This window comes from Misgurnus anguillicaudatus, chromosome 1, assembly GCF_027580225.2.
Source record: "Misgurnus anguillicaudatus chromosome 1, ASM2758022v2, whole genome shotgun sequence".
Lineage (NCBI taxonomy): Eukaryota > Metazoa > Chordata > Actinopteri > Cypriniformes > Cobitidae > Misgurnus > Misgurnus anguillicaudatus.
Genome location: NC_073337.2, coordinates 29341853 through 29362994, shown reverse-complemented (window position 1 = coordinate 29362994; position 21142 = coordinate 29341853).

Below are 21142 nucleotides of genomic sequence, written 5' to 3'. Positions count from 1 at the left end.
GTTAGAGATCAGATTCAGAATTATTATCGAAACATACACAGAGTTTAAAATGTTGTTAAATTAGTTTTTGTTTTAGTTCGATAGCATTGTGGATAATAGCGGAATTACAGATTACCATAAAAACTCACCAGGAAAGCGTTATTGGCAGGAAAATGTTTTCTCTTAATTGACGAGATAACGTACCTCGTTGAGATAACTCGTCAATGGCAAGGAAGGAGTTAAAGGTCTAGTCATTGCAGGGCTCCAGATTAACTTTTTTACTAGCACTGTATCCCCTCACTGAAAACTTGAGTAGCATACGCAGAAAAAGTAGGGGCACACCTTAAATCAGCATGCAATGCAATTTTTCACATTTTTCCCCAAATGAACTGCATTACTGACAAATACTTTGATAATACACTGCAAAAAATGATTTTCAAGAAAAAAATCGTAGTATTTTTGTCTTGTTTTCAGAAAAAAATATTTAAACATTTTTAAATGAAGATGATTTTTCTTGATGAGCAAACAAGCAATACAGAAAACAAATCTGCCAATGGGGTAAGCAAAAAAAAAAATCTTGAAAATTTTTCTTAAACACTAAATTCAAGAAACGTTTGCTTACCCCATTGGCAGATTTTTGTTTGTTTTATGCACAAAATCACTTAAATTTGATATTTTTGCTCTAAAAACTAGACGTTGTTGGGGTATTTTGGCCATCAAGAAAAAACATCTTAATCTAAGAATTTTTTGATATTTTTACTGAAAACAAGACAAAAATACTAATTTTTGCAGTGTAAATAGACTTAACTATCTATGCATATATTGTACATGTCCTTATGTCCTAATTTTTAGAATAAGGAATCATACAACCCCCTTAACTAATTCTAGCCACAAGATGCCCCAAAAGTCTCAATTTACAACATAAAGTAGCCTTCAACATATCTCCAACATATAGATAGATGACTTTTAAATTAGCCATAGAGATTCCTTATGCTGATCTTAGATCAGCAGCTACAGTTAGTATACAATCACAAAAGTTAGGTTAAAATCATGCATGTTATGTAACATGCATGATTTTATTAAACACTTTATCCAGTTAGCACGTCATTGTCATGGCTATACATACTTGTATCCATGTTTCTCGTATTCTATCCAGTTTCCTGGCCAGGGCACCTGATGTCTAAAGTGAGTCTCATCTATAATGTGTTTGGTATTAACTAGTATTAGTATTAATAAAACGTAATCGAACATTATGTTTTGTCACGGGTGCCCCTTAATGCCGCTAAACCCCCCACCGCAAAATTTCGACCTTGCCTTAATCCACTACTGCACACTTGTGGGCTTATGATCTACTTGTCTTTCAACATAAAATAACAACTAGAAAAAAATCAAAATTTGCAGGTAGCCCATGCGTGAGTAATCTGAAAAACTTGGTTGCGAACTGGAGCCCCTGGTGCCCCAGGGCCTTCGCCCAATCCCGTCAATGGATAATTCGGCCCTGTCAGCGATTGAAATTAATGGCTGAAATCAGACTTTGATGCTCCACATCTTATCTTTAGATTATGAGACCTTTGCCTGGATTTCACAGACAGGGTCCTTACCAAAAGTAAAGGATACCTTTACTTTTCTAAGGCAACAGTTAAGTGAATCTGTGATTCCCAAATGACCCTTCCTTCTCAACCGGAGTGACAGCGGCTCTCAAAAGCTTTGCTCCTCTCAGGCAGATCCCAACTCCCCAAAGACAGACAAACTAACCTTGGTTCCTCTGCTCCTCCTCTCTCATCTTCTTCTATCCTTCATCTTTTAAGAACAAAGAAAAGCACAGAAGTAAGGTGGAAGTGTTGGGGACATGAACGGGTCGAGCTGTGAACTCTTGGAATAAGATATTAAAGCATAATCTTCAAACATATCGATCGGCAATGCAATAAAAACTCTCCTTGCCTGTAAACAACCGGAACTGTCAAAGTTTTTCCATTGTGACTCTCGTCCCTTATGCTTTCAAATGATGAATTATGCAGTTTGGAGATTTTGGAGAGAGGGGTCTGTTAGTAAATTATTCATGTGAGTTTGAGTTAAATGCATTTATGATCTTTAAGTCCGATTGAGTTAAAGCTGGGCATGACTATAAATGAAAATGATGCAGATTAAGTTATTAAATAAGCAAGTTGTGTTTAATTCAACACCACAAACTTTAGCGCAGACACAACTGCTGGTTTGTGTGTATTGTACGTCTGTGTTATGGACTAAAACATCAAGTTATTACTTTGATCCGATGATTAATGTAGAAAACCAAATGATACGTTTTGTTTGTTGCGAGAGAATGCTTTCTTGTTTGTTTTCGTACTCAAAACTTTTCCCCCTCATTGACTTTGTTTACTGGTTATTTTTTTCATTGTTGCCCGGTTTGATCGTTCGCAATAAGATAAACAGATGCCGATTATGAAGACTCTTCAAAGAAAGAAAAATGAGGCTGACGAATGTTAGTTTGTTTACTGAGAAAAGCTTGATAATGGTAATGACAAACAGAAGCCTTTGTGTTGGAAGGATGAATGTTATTTGTGTTACGCGCTACCCTTCAACTTCTGGAGCTTAATATACAGTATCTGATGCTTGTGATGTAATTACAGGAGAAAATACAGAGCTGAATTAGTTATTGCTCAGTGAGGGATTGAGAGAGTATAAGTGAGGTGTCAACTCAAGATTGACAGATTGATATCATACCAAAGCCCCATTCACATGGGAATTAATGGGAACATAAGGTATTTTCAACATTTACAGGGGCTGGTCAGGTTTTATTGGTGCCTGAATTCAGAATGACTGTTTTTGTTCAACCACGCGTATAAAATTCCCGGCCAAATTACTTACTGTTTTTTAACAAACGCCAAGGATGTGTGGTATTTTAATTGCCATCCGAATACAAAACAGAGTTTATTAAAGGGGATCAATGAAAAAGTCATTTACAGTATCTGTTTACACCACTGAAAAGCATTGTATGGTAACAGTCACGGTTTACATTAATCTGCATCAGTAAAGCAACTTTCTTTGCATGCATTGATATGATTGACACGAGATGATCTCACGAGAATTCGTACATATTTTACAAGTTGGCTAATTCATATGAATTAGTACAAAGTTAATTGTGAAAAAAACATACGATTATCATAAAATAAACAATAACGTAACCTTGCCCCCAACGTCACAGGGGTCGAGGCAATTCGTAAAAAATGTACGAGTGCAGTCGTACAAATTAATACGAATTAGCTGCCTCGTAAAGTATGTACGAATTGCCATGAGATAGCATTGGACACATTCATAACTGAAATAATGATAAATTATTTACAGGAACCAAATTTATCAATAATGATTGAATGTTTTAGACGAACCATCTATTATCAAAAAACATTCATGTTAATTTTAGTATGAATACATAACACCAACTATGACGTTACAGTCAAGATGTACATCCCAACATTAAATTACACATTAAATTAATTACAAAGTTGTGACTGCTGATTTAGCGCTATATGCTAGTTAATCCTATATGCTAGTTATTGCTATATGCTAGTTAATGCTATATGCTAGCGTTTAGGCTGAAGCTCTACTATTGACATTACAGTTACGTTTTGCAGGTCCATACTGAAAAAACACAAACTTGCCACTCAGAAACGTCCATTAACAATCTCCAAACAATTGATTACTCCACAAAATCTGTGTCTTCATCTGATACAGACTCAAACATAAGATCTGTTTACACACACACAGAGCTACTGAAGGAGCTGCTCTGAGAAACAGCCAATCAGAGCAGAGCTCAACATTATTAATCATGACCCTTTCAAATAAGGTAATAATAGACCATTTTATTAAAAAGGCAAATTGTAAATGGACATGTAAAACCGTCTCTTGACAATATTTGCACATAATAAAGCCACAAACCTTCTATGTAGATATCAGAGAATAATTTAACAGATTATTCTATGCATTCTTTGGCACCTTTAACAAATACAAACTAATTTTAAAGCAGTGGTTCTCAAACTTTTTGGCGGGTGCCTCCCCTTGTGTAGGGTGCATGCATTCATGGCCCCACAAAGAAAAATCATGACATAAAACAATCTCAAACTTAGAATTTGAACAAAACGTATTCAATTATACAATGTAGTGCTGTTGGTTTGTAAATTGGTATTGGTTTGTTTATTTTTGGTTTTATTACACAGAATATATGCACCATCTTGCGCCCCCCAAGGGATGCCCACCTCCCGTTGGAGAACCTTTTCTGAAAATTGTTACCATTTTAATACTAAATAGATAGAAAGTATGGAGGACACAATTAAAATCTGATTATTAATAATGATACAAATTCAAACTACAGTAAAATTTCCAAGAAAAGTTTTTTTTTAAAATGTAGAGATTCCAAGTTTAAAATTAAGACACACCTGGAATTTTATAATTAGTTAGTCTTGATAAATTGCTTGTGATGGTTTTTATATGGAACACCTGGAATTTTTAATGAAATAAAGTTTTTCATTGTAGAAGCTTGTTTTGACAAATTGCTTATGAAATTTCTCTTTTTTAAGTCACTTTGGATAAAAGAGTAAAAAAAATGTAAATGTGAAAGCGCTTTCTACCCGGGGGACGTAACCAAAATAGCAACATCTGCTCAATCCAATGCAGTAAAATGATCTTTTCATGCTCTTTCCATTTTAATATTATTTCCATTGTGTTTAGATAAATGTGATGGGGACATTAAACGTTACAGGATGAATATTAAAAATGACCCATTGTGCTTTTTCGCCAATAGAGGACGAAGTACCCCAATCCATTACATTTCATTTGTGTTTGTGGCAAGTACGAAGGGATCGGTCAGAGAGGATTAGTCCACCCTATGGCTTTCCAAACCCCATCACTGCCCTTTATTATACGGTCAAAGTTAACCTTCAGGTGACCACATTTTGCCTGTGAAATGTCCCCGCAAAGGTACTAAACCTGATATGTCTAAAAATGGCTTAATAAATATGTTATTAATGTACTGAAACTTTAAAAGTGCATAATACAGTGTTCCCATAGCTCACTTGGTAGAGCATTGTGTTAGCAGCACAAAGGTTAAATAATCTGTTTGTGTTCTGTTCTCCCTCGTGGTTTTCTACATGGCATATGTGTGTGTTTTCACGCCTAAAGGGGATTGGTAATACTCTTCATGCGGCACACACACACACACACACACAGTGGTTTGATGAATGATAGATGAGCTAGCAGATGTTGGTGGCTTGCTGGACAGAGCTCTTACAGAGCGACCTTGGCCCGTTCTGACAGAAATCATCATCACTCAGATAAACACACACACATACACACAGCAGTAGTATACAACTACACAACCGACTGCATATCTGCATAAACACAATTCCACACACGTTTGCGGTTTTTTTTCACATACTGTGATTAATTAAAATTCTTGCATATCTGATCAATTAATTGAGTTAATGTGTTTCTAAACCCAAGTGACTTCCTCTTTCTATTATTTACTCGGCTAATTTACGCATTGTGTAGTTGGCGGTTGTTCTGCTAATTAACAAGAACTTTAATTGTTCTATTTCATGAATGCGATAATGTCAAACCGTTCGTAACATTTGTTCTTCGTCCTGAAGATGTTTTTGTTGTGTCATCCGTTTATTTCTTTTATCTTATGGTTTAGGCAAATTAGAAACTCTGAGGGTACGTCAATCATTAAGTCATAGTTAAGCCGACTTTGCAAAACTATTCATATTTACAAAAAACTGTTATGGTATATTCACACGGAAGGCGTGTCTTGAGCGTAGCCAACAGCCAATCACACTCTGTTCTTGCACGTAATAGGCTTGATCTGCACTAGGTTATTTGCATATGACTATCTGATTGGCTGACGCACGCATTGGCGATTGAAAATGTGAAAATTGTTCGACTTCTGCCTTGATCAACAGCAGTGACGCGATGCCGACATATCCACAATTTATTTAGGCAACGCATGACATCACCCATTCAAAGTAAATGTGTTAACACTCCCATGTCTGCTCGCATAAAAATCACATCTGTTAACACATTGCCTATACTCTCATATAAACCGTGATTGTGCGAAGACGAGCACTTGGGGGATAAGCGGGGCCAGGATTTACACCCAGCACAGTCAAAGGTCAATAAGGACCTAAGGGACCCCTGTGATTTGGTTGATCTCTGCCCACACTTACACTTGTTAATTTAATTGGCTCACGGGACCTGTAGTGGGTGGGTTTGTGCAGCTAATAAGTCCGGATTGAAACTGAATTCATTAGCGCGAGTTACTGGAGAGCATCCGTGATAATAAATAATACATCAGTAATATCATGCCAACTGTCTTATATTCAAATTATATGTGCAAACTTTCTCAGGAAAGCTTTCTGGGCAAGAAAGGTTGAGTAAACGTTTTATAAATCTTTAGAAGCTGTGACAATTTCACCTCCCATAATCACTTTGCCTTCTGAAAAGTTTCAACAGTTTTTCCAAACTTTCCAGTTTGAGCTTCATTCAAAAAAGTGTTTTGTTTGCTTCTCATGTTTAATATAAAATCATTTTAGTTTAGCCAGAAATGTAAATTAAGTCGTATACTGTAGCTAGGTTTGGAACAACACTGACAGATTTTTGTGGAAAGTATTTGTTTAACTACTTTCCAGTTTCATAAATGCAGACTTTCACCAAGCAAATGTCATTTATTAAAAAGAGATCGAAATCGCACATGATGACTCTAATGATAAGACCCTGTGTCCAAAACCACATACTGTGACAATACATTGTAATTACTTTGGATTAATTTACTGGCAACAGTTTGTTAAAAGTTAAATGAACATTGAGGTCTACACGGGTCCAAAAATTCCTACCCGAACCCAAAGAGACCCATAAATGTGCTACACTGAACCGACCCGGACCCGTCTGTTGTTTAAGAGCTGGACCCGAACCCGTCCGGGAAGACAGACCCGACTGGACCCGATTAGCAAATATTCTTAAGCTAAATGTTATTAATAAGTCAAGTAGCGAAAATTACACTTTTTGTCTTACCCATAGAAGTTAGCCTTCTCCCTCCTTGTACCTGACTGTGATGCACAATCCTCATTGCCAATAAAGTTCAGTCCATGTTATCCCTCTCTTGCCGATTAAAATGCTTAATGCTTATTCCAGCTTTAAAATTCCACTTTACAGTCACGGTGATGAATAACGCAGTTTTACATTTGTTGTTTATCGGGTCAACTTGCATAATAAATTATACTGTTTGCCCATTTGGATTATAATAACGATTCTCGTTCAGTGTAATGGCTGCTTTACTTCCTTGCTATCATCTCTGTGCTCTTTGAGCAGAGTCTGCGTGAAAACTTTAGATATAACAGCAAGCCGGTCAATTTATAATATTATTATAAAAATTGTAGAAGTCTGTGCAAAACGCGGACATGGCGGAAAAAGTCCTGCCTTCTAAATAAAAGAGCCAATTGTCAAAGGTAAAGTCATTGCGTCTCACTACAGAAGCTCCTGACTGATAGCCAGAGACACATTAAAAGAGCACATGCGCGTTAGCTGCCTGGTTGGAGCAACCAAATATAAACTTTTTAATGCAATTTGAGCGTCATCGAAAAAATTTATGCGACTGTTTTTGTAATATTTGATATAAATGTGAGTGTGTGTTCTCTGAGTCCGATCGACTCGGGTACTACCCACAATGTTAAACAGACCCGGGACCCGAAGTAATAGATTGAGAACCAACTCAGACCCGACTGCTCATTTAAAAAATATAAACCCGAACCCGTATGAGTCTTCCGTGTAGACCTCTAAACTAGCAACTCATTGCTTGTTAAAACCATATGTTCTATATAGTATGAACAGGGTAATGTGAATGAAATACGGACGTACTACATCTGCCATGTTGATATATATGAAGAGTTTGGTTCCAAAACGAGATAAACGCCATTTTTGAAAAAGATGAGTTACTGCCAAAATCAGTATTATATCACGTCAGTAGTTAAAAGTAAATTCTTAATTTTACGCAAAATCCAATATCCGCCGTGTTATTCTCTCATCTTTTCTCCCTTTTTTCCCAAAATGCGATAAATGCCACTCCTCCTTTTTTACAGAACGCAATAAATCCATTCCTGAAATTACAGCCCACCAGTCACGCAATGTAAACAAACAATGGCGGCGCACTGAGTACACGGAGTCCTAGTTTTCCTCATCTACTTTGTACTTCGTGATCAACAAACAATACAAAATTATACTTTAATTGCATTGCTAAACCTGTGATGGTTTTCTGTGACAGGAAAGAAACGTAAGCCATCAACATCTAATAATTTCCGCGAGAGGCACTCGGGTGCTTGTTCTCCCGACAGCATCAAGCTTCTCACGCTAAAACATTGACCCCAGAGGATCTTATGAAAACTTTACATTATTTTACTCAAGCAGGACCAAAACATTTTACAGCTGATCGCTGTGAAAATGTAAAGAGACGACGTCAAGTATAACCACAGCAATGACAGTGTTCCTAATATCACAAAGTAAGTGTTTTGGTTAATGCCATTAATGTTTATTTTTTAATCATTGTATACCACTAGTCAACTTAATAAATATAAAATTGTAAAGATGAATGCACATTTATACATTGATTTAATAGATTTATAGCATTTTGAAATAAAAACTGTCATGGATTTATTGCATTTTGTGGAAAAAATAATTCGTTTTTATAATAAATCTTTGAAAATCAAGTTATGGATTTGAAGTTTTTATGTTTTTATAACCTAAAGATGCTATGTGAAAGTTTGTAACAGAAAATAGTGGTTTTCATCATGTCACTTTCTTGGTATATAAAAAACGTTTTTACCGAAAATTTTAAAAATTGATTTATTTCGTTTTTGAACCAAACTCTTCATATTACGTGACACGCGTCGTCATTACAACAAGTGAGCTGTTCAATTTGATGATGTTAAATGAGTGCAATTTAACCACACTGAACAGTTTTCCTTACGCATTTATATTTGAATAGACCCACTTAACCGCTTTCCAACATTTTGAATGTGAGGATGTCCCTACTTCTTCTTCGTTGGTTGATGCTTTTCCAGCGGTTCATGGGATAGTAAAATGTTCATTGAATGCGCACTTCAAAATCTTGCTGGAAGTAATAGGCCATCAAGGTACTTTTTACTTACTGTTACTACGAATTTAGACATAGTACAGGAGGAGAAGTTTGGAAAAATGTTGAATCTTTTCAGAAGACAAGATGATCATGGGAGGTGAAATCGTTGCAGCTTTTAGAGATTTTTTTAAGTGTTTACCCGGCCTTTCTTGCCCAGAAAGCTTTCCTGAAGAAGTTTGAATATAAGACAGTTGGCATGATATTATTGATGTATTATTTATTTGCACCGATGCTCTCCAGTAACTCGGATAGCAAGCGCTAATGAATTCAGTTTCAATCCGGACTTATTATCTGCACAAACCCGCCCACTACAGGTCCCATGAGCCAATTAAATTAACAAGTGTATGTGTAGGTGGAGATCATCCAAATAACAGGGGTCCCTCACGTTCTTATTGACCTTTGACTGAGCTGGGTGTAAATCCTGACCCCTTTTATCCCCCAAGTGCTCATCTTCACACAATCACGTTTTATATGATAGTGTGATAGTTTTATGCGAGCAGACAGGGGAGGGAGCTGTCAAAGAAACCCGTGTGAATTCCTATTTAACAGTTTTTTTTGTAAATAGCATTTCACTGCCGCTTTTGGTTTCCATAGTTTTGCGAAGTCGGCTTAACTATGAGTTAATGATCGGCATACCCTCAGAGTTTTCTCAACCTTGCCTACTGCTTTTCATCTACAGTACTATATGGTATGGAAGTAGGCGGTTTGAGACGCAGCGCCAATCTCTACAATTCGAAGTCATGTATTCAGTCCATAGCCTGGGAACATTAACTAATGGTGCTCTAACAAAGTAAAGCAGTAATGATGTGACTCAACGGGGAAAGAGGGATACAATTGACTTTCTTAATTAGACGACTCCTCTGTAATGGCTCAGATGAGCTTCATCCAGTCAAAGAGCACAGGCTCTCGCTCATATAATTACACAGAGACATTCATTCCCATCTGAAAGAAACAAGAAAACAAGCGGCATTAAGACGGATCGACTCGTATAACAAATGAAACGAGATAAGTAGAGTACCAGCCTTCACGGAAAAGGTCCTTTTTATAGCAAACGGCCGCCAAATTAATAAGAAATGAGAGGATGAGCTTTTAATATTATAATTATGATTTTATACAAAGAACATTGAAGGACATGAATCAGAATGAGACAGTGATGATTCTTTTCCAATATAACCAATAATGGAGCTGTGAGAAATTGTGAAATAACTGTACAGTTGAAATTTCATATTTCTTCATATTTTATTTTAGAATGTATAATTTCTGTATTTAAAACTTTATTAAGGTCTATAAAGAACTTCAGTAGGAACAATTAAAGTTTAAAAATATCATTTAAAGGGGACATATCATAAAAATCAGACTTTTTCCATGTTTAAGTGCTACAATTGGGTCCCCAGTGCTTCTATCAGCCTAGAAAATGTAAAAAAAAAAATCAACCCAGTAACTTAGTTTTGGTAAACCATTCTCTGCAAGCATGTAAAAAACTGGAAATTTGGCTCTCATTGTGATGTCAGAAGGGGATCATATTATAATAATACTGCCCCTTTAACTGCACTATCCAACCAGAGCACTGCCATTTAGTGCAAAGATCAGCTCATTTGCATTTTAAAGGACCCCCCCCCCCCCCAAAACGGCAATTTTTTTACTCACACCTACAAAGTGGCCATTTTAACATGCTATAATAAATTATCTATATGGTATTTTGAGCTAAAATTTCACATACGTACTCTGGGGACGTATATATTTGTAAGTTGCACGTGTATATGTGTACACTGTAAAAAAAAATCTCTGTAGAAACTACAATATAACTGGCAGCTGTTTGGCAGTAATTTACTGTAGATTTAAATGTTTGTTATTTACTGGCAACAGTTTGTTCACAGTTAAATGAACATTAAACATGAACAAGTCTACAGAACTTTTTTACAGTTGAGCAATAGACAGCAATACATTGTCAACATTATAATTTTGTTTGTGCCAAAACATTAAGATATTAAATAAAGATTATGTTTCATGAAGATGTTTCCTATACCGTTAATATATAAAAAGTATTTATTATTAGTAATTTGTGTTGCTAATGACTTAATTTGGACAACTTTAAATATGATTTTCTCAATATTTAGATTTTTTTTTGCACCCTCGAATTTGCAAATAGTTGTATCTCCAAACTGACCCCTATGACTGGTTTTGTGGTCCAGGGTATGCACTCTTTAGGTACAAAGATATACTTTTAGAAAGGGTACTGGCCCAGCCTTTGTACCTTTATTTTTGAGACTGTATTTATGCAAATAAATCCCATTTCAGACTAATACATAAATAACAAATGGACATTGATTTATGTCTTTTTTTCTGGCACTCCCAGACTTGTGACATTAAACTTAAAACACATTGTACAATAGAAAGTGCTTGTGGTACTTTACCATCTGCTTGTAGTAACTGACACAGTTTTCATTACTGCTGGATGACATTGGCAGACAGTGGATTGAAGATCTTACCTAAATATAAATGTGTTATCTTCACTGCTGTCTTCGTGCGGTTCACATCAGTGAATCTAAATGGGATCTCAGAGACCTTGACACTGTGTTGATAGTATTCATAACTGCAGAGGACAAAGACCATGTGACTGTATAGCATTTTATTTTACTAATGTTTTATCTTTGGATATATGGAAATATGCCTTTTCCATTTAGTAGAATGTGAAGTATACAGTAAAATCTAGACCAGGGGTTCTCAAAATGGGGTCTGGGGAGAGCTAGTGGTCTGTAATCCATACCCAGAGGTCCTATGCTGTAAAAAACAAAATGTGCTGTATTATTTATATTCACATAGGTTTTTAGTCCCTAGCCCCAAAAAGTTCAAGAACCCCTGATCTACAGTTGGATATCTTACTTGAACTGTATTAGTGTATTAACATCACTCCACCATTGGCAAAATTGGACTCGACCACACTCAATTTGGCCAGTAATGACTCTCTTCTTCATGATTTGATGAATTACTGCTGTGACGATCAATAAAAATGTAAACAAACATCTCAATAAGGTACTGCTAGCAGATAATGCAGTTTATAAGTTGAATTTACATATTGTAGAAAACAGACATTTTTGCATTAATAAGAGTAGCAGTTTTTCATTTTAATCCTTATGTGCCATTGTATTTCAGTGTCCGGTTTAACTGGATCGTGGTGAATAAGATGCAAGTTGTTGTGCTCATATTGCATCGCACAATAGTTATGTGGATTCAGCCCTGAATGTTATCAGATTGGCATGATTCAGCAAAGTCTGGCAATGCTGCAAGGAAGCAGTCTGATCCTGAGGTGCAGGGACGAGGCTTTTTAAATGTGTTTTCATGAAATAAATCAGTTTTACACAGTTCTGTCTCGCAAATCTACACCGGTTAATGATGTTCTCAGGATCAGGGTACAGGGTGACATTTAAACTCCTCAAGGGCCATGTACTGTATTTCAAAGATGTTGGGTTAGGCATCTTTTTATTTTGTTTTCTTTACATTTTAAGAGCACTGTGTTCCACTGCAGCGATGAGAGAGATAGATAGAGAGAGAGCAAGAGAGAGAGACATAGAGAGAGAGAAAGAGAGAGAGAGAAAGAGAGAGAGAGAGAGAGAGAGAGAGAGAGACACGGTCCAATGAGGAGTTTCAGGTTCTCTGTTAATCCCTCTCGCCCTGGACCTGAGAGCAGAACAAACTGTATAATCTCATAAGTTATCACCATGGCAACATCCCATCCATGTTCACATATACAGCTCCAAGGTGAGATGAATGGATGCATTTTTCATGGATACTTCCAGAACTCACCAGGCCAGCATGCTCACACGAGCAACAGTAGGTGTAGGAATGCAGGGTGAATATGTAAAGTTTAATTGGGGAAGAAATACAAACACTATAAAGATGAAAGGTTTGCTTTCAGCATTTTTTAATGTACAGACTTTGTATATAATAGTCGATGGTTAAAGTGCATTATATGAACATAAAAGCTTCAGGTTGAGACATTGCCAAAGGAATTTGAAAGCTTAAAAACAGCTGTATTTGAAAGTGGTAAGTTTACTGGAAAACAGTATTTTGTTGTAGCATACCGCAGTATAGCGGTAAATTATAGGTTTTTATAGGTTACAGAGAATGAATATACATTTTTACCTTGTCTTAGTTGAATAACGGTAGTCTACCCGCATTCACGAACATACAAAAAGTGCTAGACATTCTTAACATTTCCGTTTCATAGAAATTCTTCCTTTAGAAAGGTCCGCCAGAAAATGGCCTAATCTGAACAAGGGATACACATTACGTAAAATGCATCTCACTGCCCCCCCCCCACTCTCATTCAATTCCCTCCCCTTCAAAATAATTTGCATACATCCGGCCTCTTGCCTCCAACGAGAAGTAAATTGCAGCAGTGTTCGCGAAGTTCAAGGCAAAATGGCGAGTCGCGTTCCGAGGTGTGCTCTTCTCTCTGTAAATAAAATGTTTTGTCTGTCCGTGTTCTGAAGATAACGAAGTTTACATTCTTTTGAGTGGCAGCCAATCAGCGTCAAGTGCTTGCATTTCAAAATGAGGTTGCCAGTTAAGCCCGAAAGGACGCCAAATAGGTGCAAAACCACGTGTTTAAAATCGCCCATCCTAATATATCTTTCTGAGAGAGGTTTTTAGGAAGCTTCTATGGAATTACAGACCCAACCAAAATGTTGTTGTCTACATGTCACATCACAGAACAAAGATAAATACCCCGTTCAATCATCTATGTCACCTTTAAATAATTGGTGTCGAAATGATAATTAAATGCTTAATTTGTGACTTCACCTATCTGTTCAGTCCTGACAGGTGTGATAAAATTGGTGACCTGTCATTATGCTACATACACACTAAAAGTGAATTTAATTATTTGTCCAAATAGATTACATACAAAACGATGCAATGAAGCAAATAGACACAAATTTGACAGATGACTGGAGCATGAAATTTGCATGACCAAATGTCACAGAAGCCAACCAGGGAAGAGCTTATTGACACATCCGGTTTGACATGGATATCAAGGAGTTTCATTTGCACTTGTGTACATACAATTACAGGTGGACCTCAATCCCAACACCGAGGCTCTACCAAGTGCAAATTAAGATTGATTGTGATTGGTAGGCTTATACTTGGTTTCTCTTGTGATCTTGTATACTGTGTTACTGTATAAAGAGAGAGTCCACACTACAAATCTCTGCAAATTAAGTTTTATAATGAAAGAAAATCTAAAACGAAGAGTAATCACGACATGAAATTAATAGCAAGCACTAAAATTATGTAAATACACCCCTTCTAATTACCAGCTTGACTGTTTCTTTATTTTCTGAGAAGAAAAATATTAAGTTCATAGAAAATTGTGCACAATTCTGTTCATCGAGTTCAAATAAGATTCATATTTTTTATGAAAAAAGAAAACCCATCAAATCCCATGTAAGCAAGAGGATTTTTTTATATTGTTGACCTCATACTTAATGTTTCCATCTCTCATAGACAATAGGGGTGGAACAATACATGTATTCGTTTCGAACCGAATCGGTACGGGGGTCACGGTTCGGTGCATGAATTTAAACGGAGAATACACCGTATGAAAATAAAAAAACTTGCGTGCAAAATAATTAATGTAATGCGGAACTACTGTTAGATAGGCGGGTTCTTTATGGACAGCTAATCTGTTGCCCCGCTTTAGCTCTGAAGCTCTGATTGGCGCCGATGCAGCCGAGCTCTGCCTATGTATGCGCTCTATCAGAGCCCGTCTACATTCTCTGGCACTCTGCATTTTTTTTGTCACGTCGATGCCAGTCCAGTCAGTTAGTGAGCAGCGATAGCGAGGATGGCAAGTGGGGTTCCACAAGAGTTAGATGCTCCGCCAGCCTCTTTAAGATCGCAAGTTTGGCAAAACTTCAGTTTTCCAGTCAGTTACAATAGTACAGGCGAGAGAGTGGTGGAAAAGACGAGGACTTTGCGTCGGCGTTGTTCAGCAGTTGTTAGGTATGTGAGTGGAAATACATCTTCAGGGCTCTCAAGTCTCACGCATTCACCTTGACAAACACGCATTTCAGTCAGTTCAAACGCCACACTTTGTATTTCTCACGCTGAGAAGTAGGAGATAAAATGTCCTGCTATATACAACAGGCATACGCAGGGCAGTTCTGTCGAGTTCAGCTGCTTTCAGTTTTTTAAGCGTGCTCAACTTTACGCAGCGCCATCAGCATCAGAGTACCGTGAGAAATCTTGCGGAGGAGGCTGATTTCAAATCGCTCTCGCGTTACTCTGACGTCATCCACTTGTTGTTTCTTGCAGCGCCTCGTGAAGTCGTACACACCTATTAATTCATCCTACAAGCCTATTTTTTTGTTCTTTAGTACATTGATATGAAATAAAATGTAATTTTAAAATGTATTTAGGTAACACTTGTAATACAATTGAACCCATATTTGTATGAAAGATGAGTACAAGATTACTTAAAGTGGTATACATTTTTGAAATACGAGATAGTATGTTAAATGCATTTCAGTTCATATTCATGACATCTCAAAATAACACTGATAAGGACACCTATGTTTTTAAGATTAGCTTAAGTACTAAAAAATGCCTTCTTCATTTTTGTTTTGCTTTTCCCTCCATTGTACCGAAAGTGAATCGAACAGTGGCGCCTGAACCGAAGTACTAACCGAACCGGGACTTCTGTGTACCGTTCCACCCCTAATAGACAATGATGTGACAATGAGGTTACCAAGCAGATGTTTACATCATGAACAGCCCCTCCACTCAATGCTCTGTGCCAACAGAGATTGAGGTTTTACTGTGTTTTTTTCACACTCCTGAGAGTCATGTGCATGTTGCAGTGGGTTTAAGTGTGTGTTTTATCATACAGATGAAGTTCAGTAAAAACACAGATCTGCTTATCTACTTCCAGTCTTGACACAAGCTATAATAATAAATATACTGCATCATGCCTCAATGCCCTCAGACTGAAATTATTCTTGTGGGAACATGAAGACTCTTTCAACTTTTTTCAAGTTTATTTCAGTACTTTAAGGTGTAGTTCACAGAAAAATAAAAATCTGTCACCATTCGCAATGATATTATGCAGTGCCTGAAAATAGTCCCAAGCAAGGTGCCTTTCAATGTGACCGACACTTAGTTTGTGTAGTTGCAGAGCTGCAGTAGGGACTATTTTCGGGCATTGTGTAATATCATTCGGCCTGCTGTACCTATGATACGGCAGCAAAGTTCCATGATTATTACTGACCAGAATGATTTTAAATGTAAAATTATTACAGAACACAACAAACACACAGAAATGCGCAAAACGGAGACTCCCACCTCTGGAATAACCTGTGAATTTTAGTTCTGTCCAAATCAATACATGAAATCCCAGACATCGCGAGGGCACGTTGAAACTCAAACGTCGTTTGGATAACTAATCCCGTCCGAATAGTGTCCCACCCCAGACTCCTGCCATTGGTTAATGTTCGCACTGCGTCTTGAATTGCCATTGGATAGGCCAATAAAATGCTCCAGTTCATTGGAAAAAATTATTAATATATACAAAAAAAGAGCAGAGCACTTCATACTGTAGTATGTTTCTGTGCAATTTGATTTCCAGTCTTTCAAACACTTCAGCCTCTTATCCATTAATTGATTGAATCAGTTGACAGCCCTAGTATTAATCTGGGATAAAAGACTCTTACCTTTTTAGACTTGACATTTACGCTCTCTTCAATTTTGTACCACCTGTTTCATTAACACAGAATGACGATTTAGCCAGATTTAGCTGTGTTGGGTTTTCCAAGGTGAACGTGTCACCCGGTTTATGCATTGGCATAATTGTGTCTTCATCAGTAGTTTTGTAGAACAAAAATCTTTATCTCTGTTCGTTTGTAAGACGCACAGCCGGTGCAACAGGGGAATGCTTACATCTCCGAGCAATTTTAGGTTTCAGCCTAGGGGTCACTGCAGGCCCTGGGTGCTCAATGTTTGTTTTTATCAAACTTGGTTCTGTTTTACTGACTTAAAGTCGGCATTGGAGTATCAATTCCCGAGGCGTTTCCGCCCTCTCCTCTCCCATCTGTTTCTGTTCTTGAAAAGAGGGAAGGCTTTGCTTTAGCATTACCGTAAAGCCCTTCTGGCTGCTAGCTGTTTGCCTGTAGCTGTGTACATTTATTCTGCGTCGAGTTGGAATATGATTAAATATTCTAGTGTTGTATTGCATGTATTGCAGAAGTGCATGTTCTTATGTGAGGTGTTTAACATGTTTGCTCATCTGCACTAAAAACGCTCCCTGAGGGGCATTGAAATGACACCGAGCAGACACTTTGGACGTTTATGGTTTAGAACGTACTGCATGTGGATTTCCTATTGTGCATGTTTGTACACACAAAACACTTCAATGTGATGCCTGCTGGGCACTGCGTGCATATGCATGACTGTGCTCAGGATTACAAAGTTAGCATTGCCTTCATACTGTATACACCACATGTTGTCTGCAAAATTTACTGTATGTAGAAAAGTATGCAGCACTGTAAAAAATATTTTGTGACTTTAAATTTTAAATGCAATAAACATTTTTTTTTTTAGATATTTGAAGGTTAATTTGATTGCATTGCACTGTGGGATAAAGCAATCTGTGCATTTGTGCATTTCCATACACCGCTCATGTTGGTAGTCCATACTGTACAAAGCATGCTACACATAAAATACATACAATGCATAGTACAGAAAAGTAGCTAGTATACATTACTAAATATAACCTCATTAGTGTCATCACGAGGTCATAAAGTTGGTGATAAAACGCAAATCTGTCAGCAGGCTTGCCCTTCCCTGAGAGAAACAGCAGCCATGTGTGCTCGAAACCCCTAAAAGATTCATGTCTCTCATTTTTAGTGTAACATTAAAATTTTTTAAAGGGGACCTTATTAATGTTTGGTCCCAGGGATATTCTTAATAAGATGTGAATATTTCATTGGAGAAATAAAACCCAGAAATGGATATTAGACGAGATGAGCTCTTACGCCCGTGAATTTCGTCATGTGTCCGTACTGTATCAAGCAAAATGGTTTATTTTTCAAAATGTGAGAAACGTGAAATGACCTGGTATTATTCATGAAGTTCAAGTACTAAAATTACGCAGTCCTCACATTTATGCAATTGGCAGACGCTTTTATTTAAAGCTCTTTACAGTGCATTACAAGTTATACATATTTTTATTTTTTGTGTTTGCTGGGTTCAAACGCATGAGCTTACGCATTACTGACACAATGCTATGCCAGCTGAGCTATACAGAAGCACGACATTGAAGGTGCAGGGAGTGTTAAATACATAATATACAGATGCTAGCGTCACTTTATTGCTTGTACTATAATTATTTTAACCAGAAAAGTCCTTAACCTAAAGCTAATTTTACTTAAATGCTGATTTAAATCTAGCCACTAGTGATGCACGGGTCTTCTCATAACCTGCGTTTTAAAAAAATTAAAACCTTGTATGTTGCATGCATATTAAATGTTGAGAATATATATTTTCATATATTATTAGATTATTTTGTTAAGGTTAAAATACGTAGGTCTGCAATGCAACTTGCATGATTTCCCCAAACACATGATGTTGGCCTCACATCACAAAAGCGCCAAGCAGCCACAACAACAAAACAAACTGAGACATAAAAGTGAAGATGAAAGATGTGGTGCGGGAGAAATTAAGTTGGGGAATGGTCATGCTGCTAAATCTAATCTTTGGGACCGGTTCTCAGAAATAGTTGTTGTAATCTAATGGCTGCTTCCAAGCACTTTTATGTTGAGAAAAGTGGGGAGGGCGGTTATAAAAATAATAAATAATTTTATAAAAGCGGGACTCGCAAGTTGGAAAAAAATTCGACCCGAGCATCACTACTAGCCACAGTGTGTTTGGTAAAATAAGACATGGGTATGCCCGTATTAAAATTGAATTTTTTGTCTGAATGTTCTGAATGTTATAATCAGACAGTAAAATGGTGCAGTGCTATAGGGGACTCCCCGCTCTCCCCTCCTGTCATGTGTGAAATGGTTGAATTTGTTAGTCAGAGCCCTGGGACGACCGGTAATGATCAGATTTTAATTAAGACCCCTTGCACACTGTATCAGCTACCCCGCTCACTGGGGACCAGCCCAGACTCAACACATTTCATGCTTTGAAAATAATAGAGAGAGAAAATGTTCGATTAGATGAAGAGATCTCAACAGACTGTCAGATTCAATACAATGTGGAAAGCGATCTTAGCTTGTGTTTTAAATGAGTTTGTAATTAGGTTCATCTGCGACTTGCATTTCATTTTAAACTTCATGAATTCATATTTATTTCAGATTTAGTCACAGTGTTTCAGAGTATTTGTGACGTGTCTGTAGCATAGACAAGGGTTTATGCTACAGTTGGCAGGGACCCCCACATATGATGAGTTTTAGCAAGGGACCCCTTTCCTAAAATATACACTGCAAAAAAATGATTTTTAAGAATAAATGTATTTTTGTCTCGTCTCAGTACAAATATCTAATAATTCTTAAATTAAGATGCTTTTTCTTGATGAGCAAAACGACTCAAGAAAATAAGTCTAGTTTTTAGAACAAAAATATAAAATTTAAGTGGTTTTGTGCATAAAACAAGCAAAAAAAATCTGCCAATGGGCTAAGCTAATTTTTCTAGAATTTTTCTTGAATTCAGTGTTTAAGAAAAATGTTCAAGATTTTTTTGCTTACCCCATTGGCAGATTGTTTTATCCTAATTTAAGAATTTTTTGATATTTTTACTGAAAACAAGAACAAAAATACTATATATTTTTTTGCAGTGTATATATCCATGTTTTGTATAAAGAAACTGTGTAAGCTAAATAGCAATTGTGATATTATAAAGACAGCAAATTGTCTACAACCCTAAATTTTTGCTTTGTCTTGAAATTTTCTATGGACCCCCTAGAACCTTCTGGGTGTCCCCACACCCCAATTTGAACCCCTGGCATAGACTGTACAGAAGATGAACAATGTGTTGCCATAGACTTCCATTGTTCAAAAAAATGAGGATAAAATGTCTCAAAAATGACGCTGACGTCATAATTTGCAACCAAAGTCTGCGCTGTAGCAATCGTAGGTGGACATGCAATATCAAGGCTCTGCTCATTTTCTTGTTTAACTTAATTACTATAACACAAAACACCCCTTTAAATAGCATTTACAGGTGCTGGTCAAATAATAAATATATCATCAAAAAGTTGATCTATTTCACTAATTTCATTCAAAACGTGAAACTTGTATATTATTTAATTAATTACTGATATATTTCAAATGTTTATTTCTTTTAATTTTCATCATTATAACTGACATCTAAGGAAAATTCCAAATTCAGTATTTTGGTAAATTAGAATATTTGGAAAAGGTTCTATTTTGAAGACACCTGGTGCCACACTGTAATCAGCTAATTAATTCAAAACACCTGCAAAGTTCTTTAAATGTTCTCTCAGTCTAGTTCTGTAGGCTACACAAATATGGGGAAGGCTGTTGACTTGACAGTTGTCCAAAAGACGACCATTGACACCTTGCACAAGGAGGGCAATACACAAAAGGTCATTGCAAAAGAGGCTGGCTTTTCAGAGAGCTCTTAGTCCAAGCACATTAATAGAGAGGCAAAGGGAAGGAAAAGATGTGGTAGAAAAAAGTGTGCAAGCAATAGGGATAACTGCACCCTGGAGAGGATTGTCAAACAAAACCCATTCAAAAATCTGGGGGAGATTCAAGAGTGGACTGCAGCTGGAGTCATTGCTTCAAGAACCCCTACACACAGACATATGCAAGACCTGAGTTTCAGCTGTCGCATTCCTTGTGTCAAGCCACTCTTGAACAACAGACAGTGTCAGAAGCGTCTCAAAGACAAAAAGGACTGGACTGCTCCTGAGTAGTCCAAAGTTATGTTCTCTGATTAAAGTAAATTTTGCAATCAGGGTCCCAG